Below are 25759 nucleotides of genomic sequence, written 5' to 3'. Positions count from 1 at the left end.
CAGTCCTCAAAACCAAATTTCTTCAACAATTCATTTACATACTTGGACTAAGATATGAAAATACCTTTATCAAACTAAGTAATTTTCAATCCAAGAAAGAATTTCATTTCACCAATCATAGACATCTCAAATTCATTCTGCATCTCTTCAACAAATTTCTTACATGGGCAATCATTTCCTCCAAAGATAATGTCATCAACGAAAACTTCAACAATCAAAATGTTATTATGATCAATCTTGAAATAAAAATTACTGTCAGTAGTACTTTTATTGAATCCAAGCTTCATCAAATACTTATCCAATCTAGCATACCAGGCTCTAGGGGCTTGCTTCAATCCATACAATGCTTTCTTCAATCAGAAAACCATGTCCTTTTCATCTATCAGTTGAAATCCATCTAGTTGCTCAATGTAGACTTCCTCTTCCAACTCACCATTAAGAAAGGTTGATTTGACATCCATCTGATAAACCTTGAAATCTTTGTGAGCAACATAGGCAAGAAATAATCTAACAGCTTCAATTATAGCTACCAGAGCAAAAGTCTCCTCATAATCAATACCTTCCATCTGAGAATAACCCTTACAAAAAAGTTTAGCTTTATTTCGAACAACTTCATCATGTTCATTCAACTTATTCCGGAATACCCATTTAGTTCTGATTACTTTTTTATCCTTAGGTCTAGGAACAAGAATCCATGCATCATTTTTTCTCAATCTGATTCAATTCTTCTTCCATAGCTTTAATCCAATTTTCATCTTTACACGCTTCATCAACATTTTTAGGTTCAATCTTATAAATCAAACAAATTTCTTCAACAAGTCTTCTCCTACTCATCTCACCTTTATTCTTATCACCAATAATCTTATTTTATGAATGATTCAACCTCACATACCTAGGAGTTTTAGGATTTTCTTGAATTTCAGGATCTTCAACTCTTTCTTTTGCACAAGCATATGCACCTTTCTCTTCATTCTCTGACTTTTCCAGATCAATCTAAACTTCACTTTGGGTTTGCACTTGTTTTCCTTTATCTGAACTGGCATCCTAATCATCAGAATCATATCCGCAAGATCTGATCTATCTTACATTACCTTCATCAACCTTCACATTAGTACTTTCAACTATCTTTCTCATTTTTTTATTATAACCAAGAAAAATTCCTTCATCACATCTAGCATAAAAATTTCCAAGATCTAAATCTCTTTTGATATAGCATCTACTTCCAAAAATTCTGAAATATCTAACCGTAGGGGCTTGACCAAACCATAACTCATAAGGAGTCTTACCAGTATCACCTTTGACATTTACCTAGTTAAGAGTGTATATTGAAGTACTCACAACTTCTCTCCAATACACATGTGAAACATTTCCTTCAATCATCATGGTTCTAGTAGCTTCTTGAATTTTTCTATTCTTTCTCTCTACAACGCCATTATGTTGTGGTTTCCTAGGAGCAGATAATTGTCTCTTAACTCCATGCTCTTCACAATATGCATTAAACTCATCGGAAGTAAATTCTCCTCCTCTATTAGATCTCAAGAAATTCAGCTTCAATCTAATCTCAGTTTCAACCATAGCTTTGAAAATCTTGAACTTCTTCAATGCTTTAGACTTCTCCCTTAAGATGGTAACCCACATCATTCTTGAATAATCATCAATCAACAACATGAAATACCTATCACCTTGCAAGCTTCTCACTCTAGAGGGACCACACAGATCAATATGTACAAGATCCAACAATCCATTAGAATTATATTATTTTCTCTTATAAGTAACTCTTGTCTACTTCCCTAATTGGCATTCCTTACATACCAAATTAGAAGGTTTTATTAACTTTAGTAGATCTCTCACTACTTGAGTAGAACTTATCTTAACAATGCAATCAAAATTTACATGACACATTCTTCTATGCCATAACCGACTTTCATCACTCTGAGAAATCAAACAACTTTTACAACCTGCATTCAAGTGAAAGATATTACCTTTAGTCTTTGTACCTGATGCAATCTCAATTCTAGAGCTACTCAAGATCTCACATTTGTCATTCTTGAATTGCAAGTTATATCCCTTATCAACCATCTGACCAACACTCAAAAGATTATGCTTTAAACCTTCATCATACAACACATAATCAATATTGTGCTTACCATCAAGAGAAATAAAACCTCTACCATAAATTACACAAGCTTTGTTATCACCAAATCTTACTATACCACCATCATACTTTTCCAAATTTACAAATTTACTCTTATCACATGTCATATGATGAGAGAAACCACTATCAATTACACATTCATCTTTCCCCTCAACTTTAGCATCCAAATATTTCTCCTCATTAATGCAGCTTGTAGAATTTGTAGTTATAGAATCATCTTCCTTGATAGCAATGAACACAAATTCACCTCCTGAATTTCCCTTATCTGACTCATCATCTGTCACACCTTCATCAGCAACATAATAACACTTCTTCTGATATTTAGGCTTATATGTCTTAAATGGCTTCTTAGGATTTCTATCTCCTTCTAGACACCTTGATGCAAAATGTATTATCTTATTATATGAAAAACATTTAAGAGGTAACTTTTCTTCATACTTACCAGCACCTTTAGGAAATCTTCTCGCAATGGGTGCTTCAAGCTCCTCAATCTCTCTTTCTTCATCTTCCATCTCTTTCATCTCTTTCTCATATCCTGATACTCTTGTAGAACTTTCTCTCGGATCATATATCTGCTTCACGGAAATAGTAGCTTTGAATGCAAATTAAGTCTTAGGAAGAGAGTCTCCAAACTCACTTAGCTAAAAAATGACAAGTTTACCAATTGGCATGTCTCTTGTCACATTTGTCACAACCCAGATCTCATCAATAGCAGCAACTTTATGTTTGTAAGGAGGCAAGGATCTCAACACTTTAGCAACAATCTCATATTTTTCTAATACTACACCGACACAGTCACTTTCTGTTGGAGTTGTTGGATATGGTTGTCAATTGCTGCTACTAGGATATGTTGTTGTCATTGATGTCAACATATTCCTGTGATTTATTTCGGTGAGATTGGGAAGATCTTCTGATCCGGTTTTGTAGTTTGGTTTTGTTGATCACTGTTTTGCACAATCCGGTATTTCCTCTAGTATATTCCAGTGTGATCAGATCTCATGCTAAGACTTTGGGATATTGTCTTGGATGGTCTTATGTATCTTCATTTTAGATGGTTCATGATTTGGTGCTCAACAATTTATCTTTCTTCGTGACAATTGCTGATTGGTTGTGTTCTTGAGCTTTCTAATGTTGATCAATAAAGATTTGATAAGTGGTGTTGGTGCATATATTGATGATGATTCTAACATGCTTGTTGGTGTTTCCTAGTCATATCCTATTTGTTTTGGTGATCCGTATTGATCGTTGTGCAATTTTTTAGTGGTTTTCATCAACCGGTGATGATATTTGTGTATGTGGTATTTTTGGTGGTGTAGCATGTTGCGGTTGATCTTGGTGTGATTTCCAATGGATGTGATTGTTTGGGAATTTGAATTAGTCCATGCTATGTAATGTAAATCATTATATTGGTCCGGTGGTTGATCTTTGTATCGTGTAATGTAATTTTTTTAATTGTGAGTTGAGGGTTGAGGGTTTAGCCGACCTTGTTATTAAGGTTGATGATTTGTATATATATATGAGATATTCATGTAATTTAGGTATTGGTATTGTGTCTGCATTATCAGTGAGAGGTGAATGTGTGAACAAGAGATTTATCATTTAGTGAAGTGTTGAGGTGAGATTGGTGATGCAAGGCAGACAATTGTCCTTAACCGGAACTGTCATCAAGCATTTGTAGATGCTATCATTGTAGTTAATTTCTTTCGGATTGTAGTCTGAATCATATTGTAAGTCAGTGAGACTTCTCTGAGGTTTGTAGCCTTCTGGGAAAATATATTTTGAGTAGTGAGCTCTAGGTAGTGTGCCTGAATGCATGTGCATTGCCCATTGTAATATTTTTTACATACTACTACAGAGTATCATCTTACTATGGGTAGGTTCCCACCATGGTTTTTACCTTAACCAGGTTTTCCAAGTCAAAAATCTTGGTGTTGTGTGTTGTGTTGTTAATTTGCTTATCTATTTATTGTTGAAGTTTATCAGTTTTTGTTTTGGAGTTAAATTTGTTGTATCCGATGAAGACTGATTCACCCCCCCCCCCCAACTCTCAGTCTTCCTTCTTGATTGTTGCTAACACTTTCTATATAAAAGAAGTAATGTTCTCATCTTCACTCATCTTCAAGTTCTCATATTTGCCCTTCAAGCTCTACAACTTAGCAATCTTCACATGACTATCACCTTCATGCAAGGTCTCCAATTTTATCCAGATTTCATGAGCAGTCTCTAAGTCCATCACATTAGTCATTTCAAAATCTTTCAAGGCTCTCAGTAATGCTTCCTTAGCTCTAATATTGAATTTTGCTTCATGTATCTCATCTAGAGTAGTAGGACCTTTCTGAGGAACATTATATAGATTCTTAGTAATCTTCCAGTACTCTTCTCAAATGCATCTCAAATGACATTGCATCCGACTTTTCTACAGAGTGTAGTTTATTCCATCAAATCTCAAACTATCCTTCTTGAAAGCAAAGGTTTCCATCCCATATCTCCTCAAGCAGTCAAGCTTCTTTTGGAGGGTCTGGCTCTGATACCAATTGTTGGCAACAATGCAACAAACTGAGAGGGGGGGGGGTGAATCAGTTTGCTCAATAACCTACTACAACTTAAAACACAAATTAGATCTAATAATTAGCAGTTTAAAACATGAAACAACACCACATCAATAACACACATAACACTAATATTTTTGACATGGAAAACCTGATTAAGGGAAAAACCACAGTGGGTACCTAAACACAATGAGATAATACCCTGTTAGGAGTAAGTTAAATATTACAATGGGGAATGCACATGCATTTAGGCATGCTGCCTAGAGCTCACTACTCAAACAAGAAACCCAGAAGGGCTGCAACCCTTAGGGAAGGATCATTGCCTTACATGAAGTCTCATTGACTTAAAAAAGCATCTGGATTACATTCAGAGAATCATGAATTGAGGAAATAGTATCTCCACATGCGTGAGTGCAATTCCGGTTAAGCTCACTATCAAATCTTCTCCGCAACACACTACCACATCATGAATGTCGCATAACATGAAGAACATTACCTGACAAGGAAAATATTCAATAACATGCATATTAATCAATGCAGACCGCCAATACATATAGAACATGATCTAGAAGCATTCACAAGCAATGTGAATTGCACCACAACAATCGCAACAAATCAAATTACTAGAATCATCATCATCTCTCTACCAGAGCTCAAGAACACCAACATAACTGACTGCCAACTTGAAAGATTCACTTGTGGATTTCTAAATCATGAACCAATCAAACTAAGGACACACATGAATGTCTAGAATACATCCCACAAATACGCAACTACAGATATTACAATTTCAGAGCAATACACATGTATTTACCAAAACCTATCAACATTGAATAGTAGAAAAACCAAGCAACATGTGGTAGGTATACCAAATCACAAAAATCGATCAATTCTTTATGCAGACCTCTAAAACTTCTACTGAATCAACTAGAGTTAAGTATCTCAAAACCCATTAATCTGCATCATCTCATTTGCAACACATAGGCTAAACCAACTCATTCAATTTGACTGCAATACTGAAACACAAAGAGAGCATATTCAACATATTCCTCTATCCAACAATTATCCCCGTATGTTGACATTGTCGTGCCTGTGAAGTATGGTACCTGCAACTGCAACACAAACACTCAATAGATCATTACAAACATGGTTATCAAATTAAAAGAAAAGGAAAGATAAACCATGACAAAGTGACCTATCGCCTCCTAAGAGATGCGAGTGTGGATTTGCTCTCAGATTTGGATAAGCAATCCCAGTGACTTGACTACACATAGACGGAGGATTTGAAATTATGATGATATGCAAGCTAGATGAGATTGATTATGCTAGATGATTAAAGAGTATAATTAAGCTAATGATATGCATAATTAAGCTATGATGATGATGCAATTAAGCTAGAAAACAGAGTGATTAAGCTACATGATTCAACAATTATTCTAGAAAATGATCAAATTATACTAGATCTAAGATGCAATTGCCTATAATAACAATGGTCAAATTATATGCTAGAATGGATATGCCTATAGTAACAATTCCTAAGATGAAAATGAGATGGGATCCTTTATGCTCCAACATGGGGGATATTTATAGGATTTCCAAGGCTAGGGGTGAGCTGGCAGGAATCAATGGTCAAGATTGAGTTTGAAGATGTCAAGGGTGAAATTGGAGGAGGTTGGAGAAGAGGTTGGAGGAAGGGACACTTGTCATCACTGTGGTGACAAGTTTCAAGGAGCCTTGCTCATTCTGGGCGATTTGTGAGGCTATGCTAAGGTGGCACGACAAGGACCCCAAAGCCAATCAGGGGGTGCCACATGGCAGAGCGCAGAAAGAGATCAAGATCGAACAATCAGGATAGTTGTTTGGTTGTCTTTGTTGGCATATGCACACTCCAATGAGACATTGTATGTGATTGAAGGTTTTGTCATTGATGGCAACCTTACAATCCTATGGCACTAGCAAGGCATTACACTGGCAAGGCATTACACCGGCAAGACATTACACTGGCATCAGCAGATCACACTCTACACCAGCACTGGTAGAAAAAGGAAGCATACTGACACTGAGGCCGACAGGATTTTTGTTATATTACATTTTTGTTTATTATTGTAAAAAATTTTAAGCCGACTTGATATCATTGTAAAATGACTCTTATATATAAAAGAGATCATTGTAGACATTTTTTAAGCAGGAGAAAGATAGCGAAAAGAAAGGAGAAAAATATTAGGTAGACCTATTATGCAAAATATAGGTTAAGGGGTATATGTAAAGAACAGAGCAGAAACTGATACTGAATCTGGCATTGAAGATGCTATTGTAAAGCAATACAAGTTATTGGATTTGCATAATCCACATTGTAAGTCAGTGAGACTTCCCATTTGAGCAGTGAGCTCTAGGCACTTGGCCTTCCTGCATGTGCAGGCCCCCTTTTGTAAGTAATATTCTCTTATTGGCCAGTAAGTGAATATTGTGGGTTACAAATCCCACCAAGGTTTTTTCCACACTGGGTTTCCTCGTTAAATCATTGTATTATAGTGTGATTTTCATGTAGTTTCTTTCTTTTTTGTTTATTGCATTATTTCTTGCATACCGGTACACTGTTACAATATGTTCTGCATGTTTTAAGATAAGAAATTTTAATTACCGGTTAGATATTGATTCACCCCCCCCCCCCTGCTCTTAGTATGTGTGGGAATCCTAACAATTGGTATCAGAGCCTGGTCCTCTATTTTCTGAAGCCTAACAACTTGAGGAAGATCTTGACACTGGTAAAGATGGAAATTTGATGAAGCAACTAGAAGTAGCTCTTTCAGACTATGATGCAGAAAAATTGAAAAACATCAAACTTGAAGATGATCTAAAGGTAGCTCAGGATATCATTCAGCCAATTCAAGGGAATTTTACCATTGCAAGAAACAAGAGAAGAGAATTATGTAAAAAGTTGCAAAATGAGAATGATAAAAAGGAATCACTTAATGATGAGATAAGCAAGCTAAAATTGGAGAACATAACAATGAAGAATGAGATGCAGGATATGACTATGAGATTCTGTAAAGAAATTGAAGATAGGAAGAAGAATGAAGAAGAATTGACCAAAAGACTAAGTGATGCAGCAAATGAGAACACAAGACTTAGCTATGAAAATGACCTATTAAAGACAGATCCGATGCATACTCAGGATGACTCAAATGAACTAATGAGATAGAAAGAAGTCCTAGAAAGAGATCTAGCTATTGCAAATCAACATAAAGAAAAATTCAAGAAAAGCTCAGAGGAACTTGGTAACTTGCTGAAAAATAAAAAACCTAAAGGTGACACTTCTGGAATTGGCTTTGAAGTTGGAGAAAGCTCTGGTACTGCAAATACTCAGGATCACAGCAAACCGGTAAGACAACCTAATGCTTATAAATTCAATGGAAAATGCTTTAACTATAATAAGTATGGGCATAGAGCAAATCAATGTAGATCTAGAAGTTATCAGAATATCAACACACCCACCAGTCAATGTTCAAAATGCAACAAAGTTGGTCACAATTTTGAAAATTGCAGAATGAATGTGAGATGTTATGTTTGTGGAAGATTTGGACATTTATCTAATCAATGCAAAACACAAACCAACATAGGTTATGGGAAAGCTATTTAGAAGAATAATGTAACTTGTTATGCATGTAACAAGATTGGGCATATTGCAAAATTCTGTAGAAGCAAAGGATCACCGACAGACAACAAAAGCTCTAGCTTGAAAGGTAAAGAAAAAGTTGAAGAGGTTAAGCAAGAATTCTCAAAACAATGGATTAGAAAGTCTAATCTAAATGTTGGGAATACTCCTCCACTGGTAGAACCAATCAATACTTCACCGATAGGACAGAGTAGTACTCCACTGGTAGGAAGCTCTTCATCAAATTGAAGAAAATCTTCTTTGAGGGTTTGGCAATAATTGAGACATATGCTATTATTCCCTTGATTAGAGATGAGAAGTTGGAAATTACTTTATTACCGGCAGACAATGTTAAGTAAATACTTAACTGGCATGCATTTAATGTGGTAGATGGCAAAAAGACCTTATAAATTTGTGGTTTTGGCTCCATTTCACTTCACCAAGATTTCAAACCTACGCAGAGTGTGAAGATTCTAAGCTAAGGCATTTCGAGCAAGAGGCAAGAACACTTCAAGCAATCATCCATCCTAAAGGTAGTAAAAAGTATTTTATCATGGTATCCACCTCTGCACTTGAATATATAGCAAATCCTACTGTTGTCGAAGTTGTAAAAAGACCTAGGCCTGTATTTCAATTAGTTCCTGAGGTAGCAAAGAAAGATGATACTTTATGTGCTTTTTCTCAAATCCCTAAAGGAGTTGTTTATGCTGAAGACCCCAAAATTTACATTCACTGCAACATTGAGGAACTCAGAGATGAAGGGATTAAAACCATGTTTAAATCCATCCTATGTGATGAATCTGGTAATATAAAAGATGAACATAAGATCATTGAAACCCTAGGATTTACAGAGATCCTTAGCATTCTTGAATTCCCCAAGGATGTGATTAGGAAAGTCTTAAGCAAGGTTCATGGTGAATTTTTTTGGTTAGATGCAATTCACAAAATCACCAAGGAAGCTGTGAAAGCTATCACAGGGTTACCCACCACCGGTAAAAGACCAAACAAAACTAAGAAGGTCTCCAATGACCTAGTTACTGAGCTAACTGGTGCTACATCTGATAAAAGGTCCTTAAGAGTCAATGATGTAAGAGATACTAATGTAAGATTTATCAGCATGATATTAGGATACAAGGCAACTCATGCAAACAGACTCAATTCAGTATCAAGTCTGTGCATTAAGAGTGCTTATGACATGGTCACAGAAAATACAAAGATTGATGTATGTGAGTGGTTGAAGGATGAATTGATTGACAACTTAGGCAAGATTAAAAAGGACAAGAAAGGAACTTTTAAGTTTGGAAATCTACTAGTATGTTTGATGCTACATATAACCAAACAGGTTCCTAGTATAGGCTACAAAGAACTTGGATATGATATACCGGTAGGTAAGCAGCTAATAGAACTATTCAACAATATGGGAGAAGATAAGGAAAACAATATCCATGACTATTTTCAAGCACTTAAGGCCAAAATGAAGAAAAGGATCCAATTATCACAAAAGATTATTGACAAATATAAGGATAACATATGCTTTGTAATTAAGAAAGATGAAATCTGGATGGAAGCAGTCATCCCTAGGATAGTTTGGGTAATAGAGATGGGCTACAAAATAGATGATCAAATAATTGAAACATATGCTAAAGCACTTCTGGAAGCCCCTAAAGAACCTAAGGAAGAAGTTTTTGGTAGTGCAGAAACTATTGAAAGCCAAATACAATCTAAGAAGAGAGTGAAAAAGGTTGAGGCAGTTGTAAGAAGAGGTTCTAGGCAAGCAAAAGAAATCAAGGATAAAGTAATGAAACAAACTGGTATAACAAAGGATGAGTTAGCAGCTCCACAACCTGAAGCTCACCTATCATTGGTAGGTACATCTTCAAAGAATAACATGACTACAACTTTCAAAAGAGTTGTAAGGAAAAGAGATCCCTCACTGGCAACCACACCCTCACCCAGGAGGACAAGACAAAAACAACAAGCAGTGAGATCTCCGGTAAGAAAGGCTACACCAAAGAAGAAACTGACACCTGAGAAGAAGAAGAAGACAAATAAGGACATGGCCCCTCTTGACATACTATTGTATGAAATTACTGAGGAAGGAAAACTGAAGAATATAGAAAAACTATATGAGACTCTAACTACAGATGAAAAGGAACAAGTGGAAAACAGTGTTATATTATATATGGACATGTATAAGAAATTTTTTATGGAAGTAGCGGATGAAGTACCAGATGAACTATTCAAAAGGCTGGAAGCAAGGAGACAAGCAGTAGTAGAACTTGACAAGAAAATTAAGATAGAAAAGCTACTTGCTATATACCCAGTGAATTCACCCAAAGAAATTGATGACTTAATTGTTGAAGCCAACTGGTCATTATTTTCTACTGCACACCGACACATTGCTTTAATGGTTGAAAGGGTTAATGAGGTAACTGAGGAGACAGAAAATGCATGGGACACTTTCCTAGTGGAAAAAGAAAAACAAGAAGAATACATGAGCCCCAAATCTATAAAGGTTTATCAAAAGGATAAAGACAAGGGTAAAGGTAAAGTTGGTGGACCACCTAGTATCAAGGTTAAAGACAACTTAGCCCCACCTCCTTTGATTACTCCACCAGTAATAACAATAGCTACAAAAGATCAACCAACAGTTGAAAATATGGATGTAGAGGATGTTAATCATAATCCTGAAGTCTTATATACAGTGGATGTTGATACTCAAAAGATCAACATTGTGGTAGACAAATATACAGCTGATAAGACTAACATGGCTAGTAAGCCTCTGGTAGATGAGAAAACTGATAAGACACAAAAGAAATTGGCAGATGATGACAAAGGGCAACAAGTAGAAACTCAGACTCAGACTAAGACAAAGCAACAATCAGAGAAACAAGAAGAGCAACAGGGTCTGGAACAGGCACAGGTTAACAAGGAAACAGAGCAACCGACAACTGGACAAGTAGAAAAATCATTGCTTAAGGAAATGCAAACACAAACAGACCTACCAGAGGTCAATACAAGCTTGGTTACTTCCACCGGCGGTACTCAGAATGTAGGTTCCTCATCATCAGGCTACAAATCAACTAATGTGACTGAAGCACTCTTAGATTCAATTAAGAGGATAACAGACTACAGCTCACAAGCTTATAAGGCAATAGATGACACAATCCCAATTTTGAAGGTAATTGCTCCTAACTATAATATAGACAATAAAGATTCTTTAGGACAACTTGATACCTTGTGTAAATATATTACTGAAAACATTGAGAAAATAAAGGAAGAGACATTGAAGGACAAAGTAGAAATTGAAAAACAAAAATTCTTTGATGAGCAGATAAAGAAGTGTACTAGAGATTTTGACACACTTCTACCGAAACTATGTAACTTATTGAAAGAGTACCAAACTCTGTACAAAGACACCTGTAAGACAAACCTTTTGACTATAGACAAAGATAAGAAAATAAGCAAGGTACAAGATGAAATCAATAAACTTGTTGATAATTTTGTCAACTCATTTGATACATTATCAGTTTTTGAGCAAAAGATAACAAATTTTGAGGAAGAATTACTTAAATTAGAAAGAGAAAAGGAAAGAATAGTGAATAAGGCAAAGCATCTGAGATTAAAACTAAGTCCAAGATTGGAATATCTAGCATCATTGCGGAAAGAAATATCTGAGGCACTGATACAAGGACAGAAAACACCGGCAGAGCATTTGCAGCTTCTCACCGGTATAGTTAAAAGAACAGAGATAGCAATAGGAGATAGTACAAAGTTTATGGAGAGTATAAACTTAATTTTGGCAGAAATTGTGATCACACAGGTACAAGGTTGAGACTACAAACTCTACTGACATCTTGACAACCTTTGTCATTGATGCCAAAGGGGGAGAGTGGTATGAGAAAATTCAAAATCACAGGAATCATATGCTCAAGGGGAGCACACATTTTTGGTAACATTTTTGGACTTCACATTTTTTGATACGCTTTTGAAATTTCTCATGAGTGTTGCCATCAATGCCAAAGGGGGAGATTGTTGGCATATGCACACTCCAATGAGACATTGTATGTGATTGAAGGTTTTGTCATTGATGGCAACCTTACAATCCTATGGCACCGGCAAGGCATTACACCGGCAAGGCATTACACTGGCAAGGCAGTACACCGGCATTAGTAGATCACACTCTACACTAGCACCGGCAGAAAAAGGAAGTATATTGGCACTAAGGCCGACAAGATTTTTGTTATATTACATTTTTGTTTATTATTGTAAAAACTTGTAAGCCAACTTGATATCATTGTAAAATGACTCTTATATATAAAAGAGATCATTGTAGACATTTTGTAAGTAGGAGAAAGATAGCGAAAAGAAAGGAGAAAAAGATTAGGCAAACCTATTGTGCGAAATATAGGTTAAGGGGTATATGTAAAGAATAGAGTAGAAACCGGTATTGAATCTGGCATTGAAGATGCTATTGTAAAGTAGTACAAGTTATTGGATTTGCATAATCCACATTGTAAGTCAGTGAGACTTCCCATTTGAGCAGTGAGCTCTAGGCACTTGGCCTTCCTGCAAGTGTAGGCCCCCTTTTGTAAGTAATATTCTCTTATTGGCTAGTAAGTGAATATTGTGGGTCACAAATCCCACCGAGGTTTTTCCCACACCGGGTTTCCTCATTAAATCATTGTGTTATGGTGTGATTTTCATGTGATTTCTTTCTTTTCTGTTTATTGCATTATTTCTTGCATACCGGTACACTGTTACAATATGTTCTGCATGTTTTAAGATAAGAAATTTTAATTACCAGTTAGATATTGATTCACCCCCCCCTCCTAGTATCTGTGGGAATCCTAATAGTCTTCCTGATGACCCGATGGAATTGCCTTCAGTGATCGGGGTATCATCGAAGATCGGGAGAACTGGTTGTTTGCTACACTGATACCCGATGAGGTCGCCTTCGGCGATTGGGTTGACTAGATGAAAGTTACGCCGAAGTCCGATGAAGTCGTTTACTGCTGATTAGATATCAAGGTAACTTTTCAGTGCTAGTTCTGATGGCCTATGGGGAAGTATCCGACTACGGATGGTCGCTCAGACTGAAGTCCAAAAGACTAGTAGGTGGACACTTGGAATGTTTCTATCGGTGTATTTGAATACGAACTAACCCAACTTTCGGATGAATGTGGGATAATATGTTTTCCACAAGTTCAAGAATGGACAAACTGTTACTCGATGGTTACATTCCAAGGTCATTATACAAACTAATAGAGGAATGTTTGGTTGGACAGATGGCGGTTGCTAGAGATGTAACTAAAGAGTAGAGCAAAGAAGGGTGTGCATGAAGGCAATATGTAGGTGATGGTTTTATAAGGAGCCAAGTCGATGTGTCTGCATTGTGTGTGAAAAGAGTTCTGAGATCAGAGTCTGGAAAAGATGATCTGATAACTTTATTGTAATTGTGTTGTTTACTGAATAAAGTGATCTCTCTTTGGTGGTGGGTTTTACCCGTAAGGGTATTCCCATGTATATCTGGTGTCTTTCTCTGGTTCTATTCTATCTGGTTCATCTTAATCTTTTGTCTGTGTTTATTTTAATGTACTACAAACTAAAATTGAAATACTTCCTTGCTTGCTAATTCCCTTAGAATTGACGATAGGAACATTTTCTGTGCATGGCTTTCCTTACAAGTGGTATCAGAGCCATTTAGTTGTGTTATCCTTGTCGAGTAGGGTTGTTTTGTGTCAATTCTATTTTCAGTGGGAGTCTGGCAGAGTATCTGGTTTGCAGATTGAGATGGCACACACTTCTGGATGAGTGGAGATTGAGAAGTTCAATGGTTCAAAATTTGAATTGTGGAAACTCAAGATGGAAGATTTGCTAGTTGATCGAGATCTATGGGTTGTTATGTCTAGACAAAAACCTTTAGGCTTGAAGCAAGAAGACTGGGATCTTGCAGATAGAAAAGCTAGAGGATTGATCAGACTCTGGTTTGGCAGACTTTGTTCTGTTAAACGTTCATGAGGAAAAGACTGCACATCTTTTGTGGAAGAAACTTGGAGATATTTATCAGGGGAAGTCTCTGGCAAACAAGTTGTTCCTGAGGAAGAAGTTGTATTCCTTGAAGATGGACGAGGGTACATATGTTGTTGATCATCTAAATGTTTTCAACATGATGGTTTCTCAGCTAACTTTGGTAGGAGTCAAGATTGATGATGAGGATCGATGTATGCTTCTATTATGTTCTCTTCCTGATACATGGGATCATCTGGTAATGGCCATTGGGAGTACAACAACCACTTTCAAGATGGAAGATGTGGCTGCTTTGTTACTGTCAGAAGAAACATGAAGGAAATCTTTTGAGATGGTCAAGGAGGCCCTTGTTGTTCATGGCAAGACAAAGGAAAAGAAGTCTAAATCCAAGTCAGAGGAAAGTTCTGCTCCTAGAAAGAAGTTTAAAGTGAAGTGCTGGAATTGTGGGCAGGTTGGTCACATTCGGAAGGATTGCAAAGTGAAGAAGAAGAAAGAAAACAAGAGTTCTTCAGATTCTTCGCCTTCTAAATTCTCTCTAAATCAGGATGGAGATGCCTTCTGAGCTATTTTGGCAAGACAGACATCTGGTGGTGTCTGGTTTAATCATGATGTCATGTGAGACTAGGTACCATGGGTCTTTGGCAATGATGTAGATTCATCATTTGATGATGAATGTTCTTCATGTGACTGAAGATGCTGACATCTTGAGGATCCATAAAGGGGTCCTTGGTAGAGATGTTGTTTATGTCATATTTTGACATGTTTTCCTTAGTTAGGACATGTTATATTATGTCTGGTTACACTCTTGAGATGCATTTAGAGTTTTGACATAATATGGTTATGTTCATACAGAGCATGTAATCTCTTTGGAAGAGATGTTTTAGATCATGTTTGTCATGTTTATATTCCCGATTTTGCAGTTGAAAGTTTGACAATGATCTAGTTTTTGTTTTTGTATTTTGAGTACATTAATCATATTTTTTGATACTTCATGATAATGTGGTTATGCATTTGGAGGTTGGCATGTGTTGATCAGTTACAGGTGCTCAAGGATACATGGAAACATAGATGGTACTATCTTTCTCTTGTGGCTACAGATGTATGTGTTGGAATGATTAATAGGTCCAACTGAGATGCATTTATCTGTTATAACATAGTTGACATTTAAGACATGGGTGTAGAAGGGCATGATACAGGGTGCTGTGAAGACTTGGTTGCAGGTTCTTTGTTTCTAGTCAGTATTGGGAAATCTCTTGGTACAAAGATTTATTCACTTCTATGTGATGTTGTAAATGGTTATTTTCAACTTTGACATTACCTGTGTAGTGGGAGCTCATTGGTGTGTATTGCATGTGAAGCTTGAGACTATGAGTAACAGGTTGTACATGTTAATGTTCTAAAATTCATTTTGGTATATCTTAAGGGTATGTGTAGTTGGATGTGCTAGCACTTGCTTTGGGTGTTATTCTAGCTATGTCTGTAACAAATGTTTGTACATTCGGTTAGTTTTTGGATCATGAGTTTTGTGTGCTTAGGAGACAGGGTTGTAGTTTTCTCAGTGGATAGCTTCTATGTATGTCCAGTGGCAGTGGCAAGGTAGAAGGTGGAAATGTTCATGAATAAGATGAGACTGCTCTGCATAGGTGCCCATGTTAATTTATTTTCTTGATGTTTTCTGATCGAGTGGTATATCAACATTGATGGGCTTTAGATTCCATGGTTCTCTGTGAAATCTGTAAGTGTTCGGAATGGTAGATAGGTCCAGTAAATTCCTTGGCAAGTGGGAGATTTTTGGAAATATGCCTCAAATTTTCCTGACTAGTGTTCGGGTTGATCGGTGTAACTTACCCTGATGGAACATCTTGTGGGAAGGTATCGGGTTGTCATTGGCTATTTTGTCTAGTTCATCTTAGTCTTCAGTCTGTGTTTATTTTAATGTACTGCAAACTAAAATTGAAATACTTCCTTGCTTGCTAATCCCCTTATTAGAATTGACGATAGGAGAGTGTTTTCCATGCATGGCTTTCCTTACACTCACTTGGGTCATTCTCACAGGGTGATTACTTTTTCCCACTACGACAAGCCTGCTAAAGGTAATCAAATCTCAAACATAGAAGCGCTTCAAGGGTCGAGATTTCTGATTGTCCAAATGGACAAGAGCATATTCTCCTACCTTTTAGACAACTTCTCAAACATAGAAAACAAGATATTCATTTAACATTAGCAAAATAAGTGTGCCTAGAAAACTTAAAGAAGAGACAAAGTTTGGTTGAGTTCTCTTAGGCAACCTACAAAACAAATACATTAGTAGTCATGTTGTTTTTATGAAATGAAGCTTTGACAAGCGTATTCTTTGACAATCATCCTATAAAAACCAGTTAAGTTGCTAGAAAATTCACAAACAGAACAAGGTTAGCATTAGTAATAGCCAAATTGAAGCATGAAAACCCTAAAATGTAATATGTTTTGAAAACACAACAGCAGAATTTTGTACGAGTATTCTCACCTACTCGTATGAGTATTCTCACCTGCTTGTACGAGTATTCTCACATGCTCATATGAGTACATAAAGAAACTTGTACGATACTAAAAAGGTACTCGTACAAGATTATGAATCAGACCTAACCAGAAACTTGCAAGATTGAAAATTTGATGATGCTAAGAGGCCAAAAATGAGATTTTTGGCCCCACGGTGCGCACCAAAATGTCATGCCTGTGAAGTATGATACCTACAATTGCAACAAAAACACTCAATAGATCATTATAAGCATGGTTAACAAATTAAAAGCAAAGGAAAGATAAACCATGACAAAATGACCTATCGCCTCCTAAGAGATGCGAGTGTGGATTTTCTCTTAGATCTAGATAAGCAATCCTAGTGACTTGACTACACCTAGACGGAGGATTTGAAATGATGATGATATGCAAGCTAGATGAGATTGATTATGCTAGATGATTCAAGAGTATAATTAAGCTAATAATATGCATGATTAAGCTATGATGATGATGCAATTAAGCTAGAAAAGAGATTGATTAAGCTACATGATTCAACAATTATGCTAGAAAATGATCAAATTATACTAGATCTAAGATGCAGTTGCCTATAATAACAATGCTCAAATGATATGCTAGAATGGACATGCCTATAGTAACAATGCCTAAGATGAAAATGAGATGGGATCCTTTATGCTCCAACATGGGGGATATTTATAGGATTTCCAAGGGCAGGGATGAGGTGGCAGGAATCAACGGTCAAGATTGAGTCTGAAGATATCAAGGGTGAAATTGGAGGAGGTTGGAGAAGAGGTTGGAGGAAGGGACACTTGTCATCTTTGTGGTGACAAGTGTCAAGGAGCCTTTCTCATGAGAGAGCAAGTGTCCAAGAGAGGAGACACGTGGCCAAAGTCCCATGTGTCTCAAGGGGAGAATATCCACACCATAGGAGGTTAGGATAAGGAGGTTAGGATGTGCAAGATAAGATAGGGTTAGTTAAACCTAGGGTTAGGTGGAATTGGTTAGGTTAGGTGGTTAGAAGTTAGGAGGCATGTGGGGGATTTGAATTTAAAAATTCAAATAATAGGAAAAGGCTAACTAACTTTCAACAACTCATAAATTGATTTGTTTTAACTAATTAAGAGATTAGAAGAAATGAATTTAATGGGGGAGGATTAATCAATTTAGATTAATTAATCAAAGGGGACCATTGAAATGAACTTAATAAATAAATCCTTAGATTTATTAATAAGTAGATGAATGGAAGAATTTAATCAAATTGCTAATGAATTCAATTAAATTGGGAAGGGGGATTAATTAAATAATTGCTTATTCAATTAATTATCTTCAAACCATTTTTAGGTGTATATAGACATTAATGCCAACATATTAACCAATGTCCAACAATCTCTAACACTACTAAATTTAGTGGAGAAGTTGTCTACTTCCATCTTCTAGTTACAACCCCCACCAATAGATCAAAGAATTTGTGATTGTGTTGTTACAAAGTTAGCATGTATTAGTGCCATTGAAGTCAAGAAATATTTATTAAACATAAATGTGTTTCTCAAGGACCATGCTCAAACAAGATACTTTAAAATAAGATATATTTTGGACGATAAATAGAGAAAAAAAAAAATTAATGTAGAAAACCCGCTACAATATTAGAAAAGGTCCATACAATATTTTGTTTCAATTTATGTTTTCATATAAGCTTTAGGATTTCCTCCTCATATGGATGAAGGCATGGAAAATACCAAGTCCCTTTTAATGAATGTTCAAATGAAATGATGTTGTTATTTCATATAGCTCTATTGGTACTCAATTGTAACACTTATTTCAATATCATCTAGATTGTCACCTAGCTATAGATAGTGAATTCATGGCTAATAATCATACATGCACATAGTTAGGAACAAGGGACAATCATGCATAGGTTTAAATACATATTATACTTTGGGACACATATGACTTGTAGATTATTATATAAAGTCATTTTTTAAATTTTATTACGCAATGTGATTATACTAATAGGCTAGGTGGAACTAGCGAATAAGGAACTAAATATACCCTTGATATAATACACATTGGTAGGCATCATGAGATACAAATGATACACTTTGAGCTATACTCATGTGAATAATCTTGTAAGATAATTATTAGTATGTACATGGGCAGTTATATTCTACCACATGTTCTAATGCATATATAAAATAGATGGTGAATAGCTTAGAATTCTTTGGATGAGAGATATAGATATGCCAATAAGCATGGGTAAAGTGGAATAACTTGAGTCCATTTTTACTAGAAGTATCACTTTAGAATTAGTACATTTTCTTTTTATAATGCATACCCATTATTTTTTAGAATGGGTACAGATTGTGGAGTAGGTATGTATTCTTTAAAATTAAAAATTTGTCATCTTTCATTTGCTTTCATTTTAGGTTTGTAATATATTTGTAAAAACAATCTCAAGTCTTGAAATTTCAAGTATAATGTCATCATAGTAGAAAGAGTAAAAACTAACTTTGGCAATATGGTTGATGATCTTTTTTTTATAAAATTTATAAACAAAATTAAAAGCCATTATATATGAAAATGTCTAATTGTGAAATATGTAATATATTTTAGTATTGAACATAATTCTCTTTATTAATTAAGTTTTATACAAAAAAAAAAAACACAAACTTGAAATGACATATATTATTAATAACTTTTGATTTTGAATTTCTTTTCAAAAAAATATCTAACCAATATAGATTTCATTTTATACATGGTGCAAAATAATTTTCATGTTACAATTTTCTTATGTCAAATTATGTTGGTTGTACATAAGAAATTTAAAAATTAACACTTTAATCATATTATACAAATTAATTTAAAAAATTATAAAATTGTATCTAGACCAAACTTCACCATAATATGCATCTTTACAAAAAAATATTTTTAAAAAAATCATAATTTAATACTAATTTTGTTGGCCATGCACAAGCATGCTTTTTCCTTTAACTATTTTTTAAAAGAGGTCCCTTTTGTACATCCTATAAATTTTTTTTTTTATCAATTGAATATTATAATAAATTACTTTTAATGCTAGAAAACAATCCTAAATTTTATTGTTTTATAACATGTAGTCAAATGTTTACCTTAAGTATGAAAAACTGTTTTTCAAGAAAATCTTCCAATTTTTTACCACAGAGAAGACTCAACTTCTTATGAGGTCTTAAGTGTTTACCCTTTTATCATTATACACATATAAGAAATGGATAATAATTATACTGGCAATCTCAAACTCTATGCACTACTTCTTAAGCATGGTTTGGTAGGTTACACTTGAATTCCTATCACTAGTCATAAAATAATGTGAAATAATTTGTAAGAAAGAGATTTTTATCCATTATATAAAGAATTTTAGGTTGAATTATCTGAGAAAATTTTGAATTGTCTTGTACTTTTGGGTGAAATGAAAGATTATAAATGTAGACATCTAAAAATGATCAATGCATTTTCATCTTGCCATATCATCACTAAGCTAAAATTTCTTCTATTAACTAAATAATTTTATTTTTTAATTAATTTATTATCTTTTTCTTCTAAATATAGATAATTAATTATTTTATTAACCTTTTTTTGTTCATAATTAATTAAATATTTTATTTAACCAATTTTACCATTTTATCTCATTATTAATTAAATAATTTTATTATTTATTTAATTTTCCTCTCCAAATTAAATAATTTTAAAAAATATTTAATTAACAAACACTTCCCTCAGCAAATTAAATAAATTTAAATAATCTATTTAATTTTACCACCTCAAATAAATAAATTAATGTTTTATTTATTTCCTCTATACATTTACAGTCTTCCTTATCTTTCCTCCTCATGAATCCATGTGCATTATAAGTCCTACTCTCTCTCATTTTTTCTCAACCATTGATCAAATGTAATGTGAGGCATATAAATAAGACCTTCATTCACTCATTTACTCATAGTACTTTTGAGCATTGATACTAAAGTCGATTTATCACTTTCATGAGCATTCTCAGTCAAGAATTGACTATTATCAAGAACTTATCACTTCATTATCATATCATTGTGCAATCATGATTATGTTATTTTGAAGAGAAACCCACATATCAAAGAGTTCAAGAAAATCTCAAGAAATAATATAGTCTCCTAAGATCTTTGTATTGGTATTATTATTTATCATTTGATTTATACAAAGATCTTAGACTTAATGTTGTGATTGTGTGGGTTATGAATTTGGATATTCTATTACACTGCTTTCATTATTTTGATTCATATTTATATACCTCACATTTTGACACATCTCGTGGGACCCACATCCCTATTTCTAACTAGATTTACAAGAAAGTTTTTATTTTTGAAGTTTTAAGATAGATCAACACATTTGATCCAAATTTTAGGGAATTTGATAATGAAGCAATGTATTTGAGTTGATGTTTACTGCAATTGATATATATGTGGGATAAACTATTATCTTGTGGATTGAATTTTTCAAGTTCCCTAGCTAATTGTCACATTTGAACTATGATTCAATGCATTTGAAGTAGAATGATGCACTCGACAACTAAATTGTCACATTTGACATCTTGAGCGACACATTTGGTTTGTGCTTCACTGCATCTAATCCTTGTTTTGATGCATATAATCATTATTTCACTGCATCTAATCTTTTGGTTCACAATTGATATAATGGTGATTTTTGTTGTTCTAGTATTTTATACAAAGTGTTGCATCTGAATTATTCATTGAGACATTCAAGATGGAGCACCCCATATGATTTGTTGAACAATGCATTTAATTCATTGAGAATCACATTTGACATTCAAAATGTTGCATTTTCCTATTTCTATGATGCATTTAATTCTTGCTATGCCACACTTGATCTTTGAAGCAATACTTTCTAATGTTGAACACTTTCTAGTGTTGTAGTCTTATACGTCAAACTTGATCCTATTAAGGGAAATATGAGATGTGATCCAGACAAGAGATTATATAGTTAATAGAATATCAATAATATACACAACACATCATACTAAAATCAAACATTATTTGTATTATTTGTATTCATTCAAAATATCATATACATCCTTTTAACTCCTTGTATTCTTCTATACATTCATATTGTTATCTTTTATTACATTTTTTTCTCTATATTATATCTCTCTATCACTATATCAATACTGGTTATCACATCTAACAATATATTTGTATCTATGAGATGGTATGTGACCCATACTTAATATCTCTAATCTACATGTACTATGTTTCAACTCCTAGGCTCTATTGTCTTGATGTAGCAAGAAGCATAATGTTCTCTAGAAGTCTATCTAACTACTCTTTTCCTGCCAACATCATCTCCCAACATCATCTCTCCTTCAAAATACCCACTAGTTCTTTACCAACTACAATTGTTGTATGTGTATTTGGATCCACTAGTTCTTTACCAACTACAATTGTTGTATGTCTATTTGGATCTCCAACAGTTTTTTTTTGGCTTTCAGAATCATAGTGGGTATTTGGATGTTTTGGGTTAAATGTTGTTCCTCTTGAAGGATGTTGATAAATGAGTCAACCTTAGATTAAAAACCTCTCTCAATTAATGAAACCGATGTCAGGTCTTATCCCTCTAGTCATGCAATTTTTAATACTGGTCATTCAAGGCTTCTATGCCTACCTAGTCTTGACCACCTAGATCCTTCACTGCATTGTAGTTAGCTTATCTTTTGATTATTTGAAGCTCCAAGTTGTCCATTTGAAATTTGATTAGTATAGTTCCACATTCAACCACTACAAGCAAAACTAATATAGACTGTTCACATCCCCCTCTATATTCTTCATTATATTGATATTGGTTTCCATCGCAGACGGGACAACAATGTACTTCTTCCTCTCTTCATCCATTTTGGATTTTTGAAGCTCTATGATAATTTTTTGTCTTCAATTTTATTTCCTCCTTCAATGTTTTCTCCCTCTACAATTTGAGTGCAGTGGACAAGGAGTCTAGGAACTTATTTATCAAATCTTCCAATATTTTGTTTGTGGATACCAAATCATTGATATCTTCGTGATCAACTTGTTATCTACTATCAACTCGGGATATAGTGTTAATTCTTTCTCCATGATGTCTAGATTGAATATCCCGCTATATAAATTATCCTCATTAGTTAGTTTGGGAACTTGTAGGGTTTTTGTATGTTTGAGGGTGGAGGTATTCTCTGGCCCTTCTACTTCTTCATCAATTTCTACAATCTGTGGGAAGACATTTTTTGTTTAATTCTCCACTTTCATTTGCAATAGAGCCTTTGATACTTAAATGCTTCAATACAAAGGTGTGGTAGGAAGTGACCTCTTTCTAGATTAGATATTTGTCCTTTTTTAGGTTCTAAGAAGGGTGTGCCTACTTGTAGCCTTTCAAATCTCATAGGAGTGGATTTACATTGTTCCTCTAGTTTTGGTTTAATAAACTGCCATATTTCATGGCATTTTTCTTGTGTTTTATCCATGTGCTCCCCAATTTTTATTTTTCTCACTAAATCAATGAATTTTTGGATATGTGGGGTGTCTCTTTGCTTTAGAGTCCTTAGGAAGCCTTAGTAATTCAATTGGATTGTAATGACCCACCAGGAAACCCTGAAGGGATAAAGGTAAAACACACGAATGGAGTGCAAATAATTTTTTTTTTTAAATTAAACATAACATAATGTTACAATGAGTTATCAAAAGCTCAGATAACACATTGGAAGACTAAACAATACCTAAGGAGTTTCCCAATGTGATTACTTAAGCTAACATCTAACTCAACTCACGCCATTTGATCTAATTAAGTAGGTTAACTTAATTTCATGTTGTTACTTTAAACAAGGATATAATTTGTTCAGTAAATTAAAATTATAGATAATAGGATACGTTCATGCATTCTGGTTGAATATGCAGCTAACATGAGGAAATTTACCCATTAAAGTTTAAACATAGATAGCATGTGGACATTCATCCATTAAAGTTAAAAGATAGATAACTTAATGAGTTTATCCATTATGATTTAACCAAACCTTACATTCAAACTTTCATTAAAACTTAAGTCATACATCTAGTTTTATAACACACATTAATTTCATTATAAACAAATGAGTTCTTTCCATGCATACATAATTTCATTATCAATAACTGAATGTATTCCATTATTCTAATCTGCATTCTTTCATGAACCACTTTACTGCATTAAGAGACAACTGCATACATGCATTTACAATAAATCTCATCTAATCCAGTTATATATTCTATCAAAATGCCATCCATACATGCTAACACTAAAACATGAAACATAAGAACAAAAGCAACACATAACACCAAATTGATATTGGAGTTCACCCCTAAAGGGCTACATCTCCGGGTCTGCTCAATTGCAAGATCCCTCTGATCATTTAAATAAGTTAAGGGTACATAAGTTTCACATCATTTACATTCCTTCCATCAAGGCGAATCATACCAATAAACAACCGACCACATCGGTCAATAATTACATAAATGATCCCTACATAGAAATGGATCCAACTGGACATATTAAAAGCTAATACAAGGTCCATTGCCCAACAGTACTCTAACTAGAGACCTGACCCGCTATGGTCAACCACAAATCAACACTCGACACCCGCATAAAGGACAAGACCAGTTATAACACCATCACAAGGCAACAACCAAACTAGAGACCAACGACATAAACAGGTACCCTAGATCAACCAAACGATAGGGTCCAAACAAACATATCAAGGCCTTGCCATTACTTTAAATGAAAGCGAATACAAAAATTAAACTTGCATAGGCAATAATTGGAAAAGGACAATCTTCTTTCCTATTGGTTTAAACAATAAAAGTCGATCAAGTTTTCTAAATGATCTTAGTTTTCAAAAATACATTAATAGAAAAAATCACCATTACAAGGTGAATATAATACCACAATTGCAATAGTACCATTTGTCTACTTCTCAATACAGAGGAAAAATATAAACTAAACCATTTATTTTACTAATTGTAAGTATCATTAACTCACCAATTTTCCAAACGATACATTATTAAATTTTCAATATTTCCAATAGTATATTGTTTAAATTTTCAAAATATCCAATGATTAAATATTTCATTTTTTTCTCAATTACTCGAATAATATATTCCTAAATAAAATATTATTTAAAAATTATCAATTAATAAATATATTTTATTCCAACAATTTTCCAATTAAAATAATATTCTATTTTTTTCCAAAAGATACTTCCTCAATAAAACAGACACCAAAATTAACTATTCATTAATGTATATATTTATTAATCCGCGATTAATGAAATATAACAAATTAATAATTAATAATGAAATTAGTAATTCAAGTATTTAATTAAAAAATATGCATTAATAAAATGAAATTTGAATGTTAATTAACATATATTTACCATTATATAATTAATTAATATCAAATTAATCATCAATTATTAATTAATTCTAAATTAATCATAATTAAAACTTTATTTAAAAAATAATAATATTAAATTATTATTATATTTTTATTTTTGCAATATAAAAAAAATTATAAATTCAAAATGCAAAAAAGGGGGGCGGGGCACCCACGTGGGTCCCCCTTGGTAGCCCACACTAGGTAGCAGTCTGCTACCCTTTGGTAGCAATCTGCTACCATTGGTGGCAGCCGCTACCTTGGTAGCGTGCTACCTCCCATGGTGGGGGTTTTTCCCCACCAGGGGTTGCTATTTATTTTATTTTTTTAATTATTATTTTTTAAATATATTTACTCTTAAAAAAAATAACATTACCCATAAATTAAAAAAAACACAGTCAAATAGAG

The sequence above is a fragment of the Cryptomeria japonica genome, chromosome 9 (assembly GCF_030272615.1).
Source record: "Cryptomeria japonica chromosome 9, Sugi_1.0, whole genome shotgun sequence".
In the NCBI taxonomy this organism is placed as follows: domain Eukaryota; kingdom Viridiplantae; phylum Streptophyta; class Pinopsida; order Cupressales; family Cupressaceae; genus Cryptomeria; species Cryptomeria japonica.
Note: the sequence above shows the minus strand (reverse complement) of the source record.